Source organism: Cynoglossus semilaevis, chromosome 14 (assembly GCF_000523025.1).
Source record: "Cynoglossus semilaevis isolate Cse_v1.0 chromosome 14, Cse_v1.0, whole genome shotgun sequence".
Lineage (NCBI taxonomy): Eukaryota > Metazoa > Chordata > Actinopteri > Pleuronectiformes > Cynoglossidae > Cynoglossus > Cynoglossus semilaevis.
The window spans coordinates 25,404,004-25,411,406 of NC_024320.1; the positions used below are offsets into that span (position 1 = coordinate 25,404,004).

The following is a 7,403-nucleotide window of genomic DNA, read 5'->3' on the forward strand; positions in this document are numbered from 1 at the left end:
GTTGGTTGGTTGGTTGTTGGGTTGGTTGGTTTGTTCTGGTCCAGGAGCTGAGCTCACTCTGTTCTGGTGTAGATGAACAGATGATGACATGATGACAGTCTTTTCACCCACTCAGACACCAATGACTGGTTGATGCAGTGACTCAGCAGCTTCTCTGTTCTAATGGTCCAAACCAACAGGTCATTTCCTCCTGGCTCCATCCAGGAAGCAGGAATACAGATTTCTGGTTTCTGCTGTGGTTAAAATCACGTTTTATTACAAAATCAGAATAACATGGGCGGGTGTGTGTGTGTGTGTGTGTGTGTGTGTGTACATCACCTTAAAGTACGACTTACTTCTTGGGAATTCTTACCTCATCATAACGTCCTGTTATGACAACATTAATGGTGACGAACTGGTTGGAACTAACTACCTATAACAGTCATTTCTATCCAAAGATGAAAAAAAAAGTTTGAGTTTTTTTTACTTGTAAAAATGTTCTGACACTTTTTGTCAAAGAAGTAAAATAGAAAAACTTGAAGTTAGATTTTTAACTTTTTTTTTTAGTTTTTTTTCCCCCTTTATTTTAACAGGTTAAAAACTAAAGTCTTGGCCAAGTGTTTAAAACTTTTTGGAATCCATATTAAATTAAGGCTACTGTGCTATTTTAAAAGCAGATTTTTCCAACAAAAAATGAACTCTCAGTAGTCAGGCGGGAGTTGTGTGGTATTTTTTTAATTTTTTATATTAATCATTGTCATTTATAGAGATGTGTATCGGACTCAGGACGTTAGAGATGAAGAGGAGAGTCGTTGTGAAGGAGGATATGGACATAGTTGGAGTCAAAGCACAGGAGGCGGAGGATAGGGTGAGATGGAGGCAGATGATCCGCTGTAGCGACCCCTGGAGGGTAACAGTTGAAAGTTGAAGGAGAAGAATCTGTTTGTAAAGATCTGAAGGATAAAAACAGGAAGATTTCAGGATCTGACGTTTGGTCTGAATCTGTGTGTGTGTGTGTTTTTTTTGGAGGGTCGTCCTGCTGAGACACTACGTTTGTGAGAACAAACCCAGACCACTGTCCTGGGCCACAGAGTTCTGCTGTATCTCAGCTCAGTGTGGACCATCGTCTTCCAACTTCACTCCGTTTCACACTGTACAGTATGTGGCCGCTGCAGCTGATCAAACACAGGAGGATAGGGGCCTGTACACACACACACACACACACACACAGAGGTCTGATACAGCAACATGTTCCACGTCCGCCTGGGACATCCAGATACTGAAGAGTCTGGATCTGCCAACGTTTGCGTCGCTCTTGTTTTTCGCGGCCTTATCTCCACTCTCCTCCATCTTTGTCTTAGTCCCATCATCATGGGCGGCTGAGCTGCAGTTGTCTTTTGTCTGGCTCCAACAATGGACAGTGGTGATGTGAGTCACCGCGGACAAACACACACACACACACACACACACGGTCCATTCATCCGTCAGTGGAACGGCAGCAGTGAAAACAGACAAATGTCATATCTGGACGTGAAGGATGGGACTGTACTGCAGTTCTACTCCTAACACTACTCAGTACTGCAGTACTACTCCTAACGCCGCTCAGTACCGCAGTTCTACTCCAAACGCCGCTCAGTACCGCAGTTCTACTCCTAACACCACCCAGCACTGCAGTTCTACTCCGAACACCACTAGTCAAATCAGTAAAACTGTGAAGGTTTTTTTGAAAACGTTCTTTTGGTTTGGTTTCATTTTTTTTTTTTTTTGCAGTCTTGTAGTTTGTCACCAGTTTCAGACTGTGCTGCTGTGGCGACACATGCTCTGTCACCGTGACAAATATTCACCACGGTCCTTCTTTGTGTCGTGTTAGAAAAAAAGGAAAAAAATGACACATTTTTGTTATAACAAAAATGTGTCATTTTTTTCCTTTTTTTCTAACACGACACAAAGAAGGACCGTGGTGAATATTTGTCACGGTGACAGAGCATGTGTCGCCACAGCAGCACAGTCTGAAACTGGTGACAAACTACAAGACTGCAAAAAAAAAAAAAAATGAAACCAAACCAATAGAACGTTTTCAAAAAACCTTCACAGTTTTACTGATTTGACTAGTGGTGTTCGGAGTAGAACTGCAGTGCTGGGTGGTGTTAGGAGTAGAACTGCGGTACTGAGTGGCGTTAGGAGTAGAACTGCGGTACTGAGTGGCGTTAGGAGTAGAACTGCAGTGCTGGGTGGTGTTAGGAGTACAACTGCGGTACTGAGCGGCGTTAACTTTTTTTTTGTTTTTTTTTTTTTTTACTGCAGTCTTGTAGTTTGTCACCAGTTTCAGACTGTGCTGCTGTGGCGACACATGCTCTGTCACCGTGACAAATATTCACCACGGTCCTTCTTTGTGTCGTGTTAGAAAAAAAGGAAAAAAAATGACACATTTTTGTTATAATAAAAATCCTAAACCCTAGTCTGATTATCCGTCCTTGTCAAGGACACGAGGGAGGAGAGAAAACAAAGAACATCTGAAGTCTCGCGGTCCATCGCACGCCTTTGAATGTCGAGACTCACGGGACTGTGTTGATTGATGTGGACGATCGCTGAAGGACGTCCTATTGGTTCTTGGAACGGGGTCCGCGGTGGGGGGCCAACCTTGGCATTGAGAACCCCCGTCGGGATGCCCACAGTGGGGGAGCCCAAGGCGTGTGTCAGGGCCAACCAAAGGCAAGACGGCAGCCAAGGACACACACACACACACACACACGCTGCTGTTAAAGTGTGACGTGTGCTGTGACAGTAAATGACTCGTTCCAGTGAGTTCATGTATGAAGTGAGAGAATAATGACCGACTGTGGAGCCAGGATTAGTTACGCAGTCAGTCTGGCAGCAGCCGAGGAAATGGGCTGTGTGTGTGTGTGTGTGTGTGTGTGTGTTACCCTGGTTCCATTATGATGTCAGAATACTTTAGATTATCACTGATTACCGGCTAAACGCCGTTCACACTGGAACAAAGTTTGAGCCGCAGCGACAGCAGCCACTGTGTCGTGTCGTGTCGTGTCGTGTCTGTGGTTCAGGGTTGAACAGAGTCGTAACTGAAACACTGTTGGTCTGAGACTTTTTAATTTCTGACATGTCTGTACTTTAGTTCAGAAAAGTTTTTCAATAATGACAGACAACGACAATGACAACAACTTGACAACTTTTCTAACTAATCGGTTGGAGACGACTGATGATGTAACATCTTGTTAATGGAAATTCTAAAAAGAAAAAAAAAAAAAAAATTGAGGCTAGTCACAGTATCTCCAGCAGGAAGTGACTTCATTTCACACCAGGTCACAACCTGTTTCTCGGCCTCATCCAAGGACTGGACTGGAATTCTTTTATTTATTTATTTTACAATTTCGCAATTTTATTTATTTTTTTAAAATAATTTTTAGGGTTAACACTTTTTGTAACCGATTTTTAGGGTTAACACATACTTTTTGTAACCGTTGGAGAAACACTAAACTATTTCAGTTGCTGCTCATACAGTGACAGTACTAGGAAAATACAGTGATGTCATCAACAGTCACTGACAAATTCCAAACATTGCTGGTGTCTCCTGATCGACTGTGAAACAGAACGGTGACGTGGTTAAAAAAAAAAAAAAAACAACAAACAAACCGGATTTTCCGATTATGCAATCTAGAAGAATCTGAAATGTGACGAGTCGTTTACTTTTCTGAGTGTGTGAACTGATGTTGGTGAGCAGGAAGAACAACCACACTGGACCATCGTTGGTTCACGTTCTTGAATTTATTTATTTTTCTCAGTTGTTTAGAAAAACAACACCGTTGAGATGACCCACTGTTGCCCACCTACTCCTCTGTCAGCCAATCAGAGCCGTGTTTGGTTTTTCAGTAATCATGATGATATGCAAATGGAGGCGCATCTGACTTCATCGTCGGGCGAGTCATGTGACCCAAGCACAGGGGTCTAAGGGCACGCGGGGTGGGGAAGGCTCCGGCGCCACAGATGGGAGGAGGGTCTATCCCCACCTACACCCATCTGCTGTGCAAAGAGCAAACCTCTATTTGCATAATGGAAACAGACCGGTGGGTTTTCCGGTCCTTTTTCTCAGTCTGAACACAGTGACACCACCAGTCGGACACACTGGCCAGCAGGTGAGGTATCACCAGTTTCAGATGTCGGGAAAACCCACCAGAAATTATATATGTACAAATGAGCTAAATATAATTTAAATATAAATCCTAGAAATAAAATACAGAGGACAAAAAAAACAAAAAAACAATGACAGTAAAACAAGTCATTTTTCCTTTAGTGGAGACGATGGACTGAAAACATCCTTCCTACCAAACCTGTCTCCTCAGGTTTGTTTCTAAAACCCTACGCACGAGATACCGTTATTCTTGATGCAAGACAGAAAAAAAAAACAAAAAAACAAAACAAACATTAAACAGTTATTCCCAGACGTATGCATGTGTGTGTGCGTGTTTGTGTGTGACTTGCTGGAGTCCTGGTCCAAACACATCGGAAAGTCAACAAAAAAAAAGTAAAAAAAACCAAAAAAAAAAAACAAAAAAAAAACAAACCAACCACAGTCTCCCTGTTCGTCTACTTCAACGATTTAAATACTTGTAAATATACTGAATGCAGGTTAAATATAGAGCCCATTTACAGACGGTACACATTGGCTGGAATAAGAGTCACGTATGAGAAGCTCGTGGAGTCGTCGCACGACGCGGTTTTCCAGCTCTTCATCGCCGTCGCCTTCAAACACGCAGGTTATTTGTTATTTTTCTCCCAAAACAAACACTTAAAACGTTAACTGCAAGAATGGCCAGAGCAAGAGAAAACAAACAGAGAAAACCGTGCGTCAAGCTCTTTTGTTGCTGCATTTTTTATTTTTATTTTTTTACCCTCTTTTCTGCCTTTTTTTAATTGACAGAAGAATGCGAGTTTCGGTCCGTGCTGCTTCAGGCACTGAGACGAGAGCTCTCCTGTAAAACTGAATCACTGACAAGGCCACTGGTCCATTAAAAACATCCCAAAAACTCCTTCACTATCCTCTCACCGCTAGCTGTCCTACGTCTTCACCACAAGCGTCGATTCCGTTTCCACATCTTTTTGCTAGTATTTTTCTGGAAGTCCAAACTGTGCAAAACAAATCAATCCTGTGCAATAAGGCCTACTGCTGGACGAACAGACATGGAACCATGGAAACACAAAGTGACACAATAAAAACAAGACATGATTATAAAAATAATAATAATAATAATAACAATAAAATTATAACAATATCCATGATACGGCTACTGAAGCGTGGACGTGCACAGCTAAATGAAGGAGGAGAGACATTCTCCAGTCGGGGGAACGGTGGGGTCTGAGGAAACGCCATTCCTCCGTGACCTCCACCCTGGGCAGCAGAGCTGCACAGTATTTAAAAAAAAAACGACTTAAATCAGAAAACCAACTTTTGTAGTATGAACTACAAAATAATTCTGAGGAGGGGTCTGCGGTGATCCCAGTTTAAACAGAATTGATCTCCCATCTTTTTTTTTTTTTTGTAAAGTGTTTACTACGTTTTCAACACACTGTGCAGCCCTGCCATGGAGCCAGGCCAGTGTGTGTGAGGAATGTGTGGTCTCCTGAGGCCTCCAGCAGCCATCTGCCACTCCGCTGCAGCCAGCCTGATCTTTATCCTCAGCTCAGCGGCCCCCGCTGGCTCATCCCCTCGAAAAGGCTCCCAGTCGGGGGGAGACAAAGACAGGGAGGAGCAGTGGGAGCTCCGCACCGAGGCCCTTTGACCTGGTTCCCCGGCCCGACGGTGCAGTCGGTCCAGACAGACAGCACCGCGTCTCCTCCTCTTTTATCAGCCACCCAGACCCCGGGGGCTGAGGGAGAGACGGAGGTGGGGGAAGGAGAAGGACACTGTGGAGCAGGGGAGGGCAGTGGGGCAAATGAGCACAATGAGGAGACTGACACAGACTGCGCAGACCACCCCCCCCTCCCTCCCCCCTCCATCCATTCTTCTTTGGATACAGATCTCTCTATTCCCTACGGACGGGGCTGCTGCCCTCTCCCCCTCGCCCCTCTGTGACCCCACGCTTGTCTGTTCTGTCCTTTAACCCTAAACACCCTCAACTGTGCACCCCCACAAGCCAAGTACGCCCCTAGTGGCCAGATTCTGGCTCCTGTTTTTCCCAATATCAGTGTCGCTGAAGTCCGTCATGGTTGCCCACCTGATGTGCGATGCCTCTGTGACGGCGGACTACTGCAGCTGTGTGGTGTACGCGGCAGTATTCATCAATGGTGGAGAAATGACCCAATCGTTCAGTTATGTTCAGTAACCACAGCAGGACGGTGGCGGTGGCGGCGGCGGTTTGTGCTCAGAGCAGAGGAGCGGATTGATGCACTCTTGGAAAATGTCTCCTCTCCCGGGGAAGCTGGCATCTAGGCAGTAGTGGTGAGCTTCTGGATGGTACGGTTGTAGTATTGAGTGGTGAGAGCCTCCAGGGGGCTCCAGTGGTGCGCATGCAGTTCAATGACCTCCATAAGGAGGGAGCGGGTCAGCTGGGATTCAGCCGGACAGAGCATCTTGTCTCTGACGGCCGCTAGCAGCTCGGTCATCATCTCTGGGAGCTGCTCCTCCAGGAGGCGCCCGGTGCTCTGCAACTGTGGAGGAGGAAGAAGTGAGGAGGAGGAGGAGGCGGCGGGTTAGAGGAACCGTGTGGGTTTTTTTTCTCTGAACAATAAACACTGTGTCTGGATCTTTGATGCTGTAGCTACAATCAGACGGCTGAGGTCGACTGATCTGCTGTCAGACTGTTGACCAATCACAGCTCAGGAGAGTTGACTCCCGTTCATATTCAATCCTCTCCACTGGTAAAGTCTGAACACAGAGATGTTAATGCAGGCACGGGCAAACTAAGGCCCGGGGGCCGGATGCGGCCCGTCCAGCTTTTTAATCCGACCCACCAAACTTTTCCATATTATATAATTCATTTCTATTATCATTATACTTCTGCGTTTTCCCTGCAATACCCACGTTTCCCCAGTAGATGGCGTAGAAAATAATAAAAGCATTTTAGCCTTTATGCCTGACTTTTACGTCATTTATCTTAGTTCACACTAACGCTATCTGCTCCTATTTAAAATAGTCATAGGTGAGGGAACGCATAACCGAGTGCTCACAAACACACAAAACCCTCTCTGTACGTATCTGTGTGGGCTTTCGTACCCTGTAGTCGCTTGATGTGACATAGAAGATAGGGAGGAAGGCCAGCCAAATTATACAGGTCGTGTACATGGTGAATCCAATGAACTTAGCCTCGTTGAAGTTCTCTGGGCACTTCCTAGTCTTGAAGGCATACCTAAAGAAGTAAATGACAGAACACATTAGATTAAAAAAAACACACACATACACACTACCTAAA

The 7,403-nt window shown here is 45.1% G+C and overlaps 1 long non-coding RNA gene across 1 annotated transcript in view; it reads left to right on the forward strand.

Moving 5' to 3' along the window:
• The window catches only part of LOC112488036 (uncharacterized), a 46,668-nt gene that overhangs the window by 29,034 nt on the left and 10,231 nt on the right, over positions 1 to 7,403 (forward strand). The window lies entirely within an intron of this gene.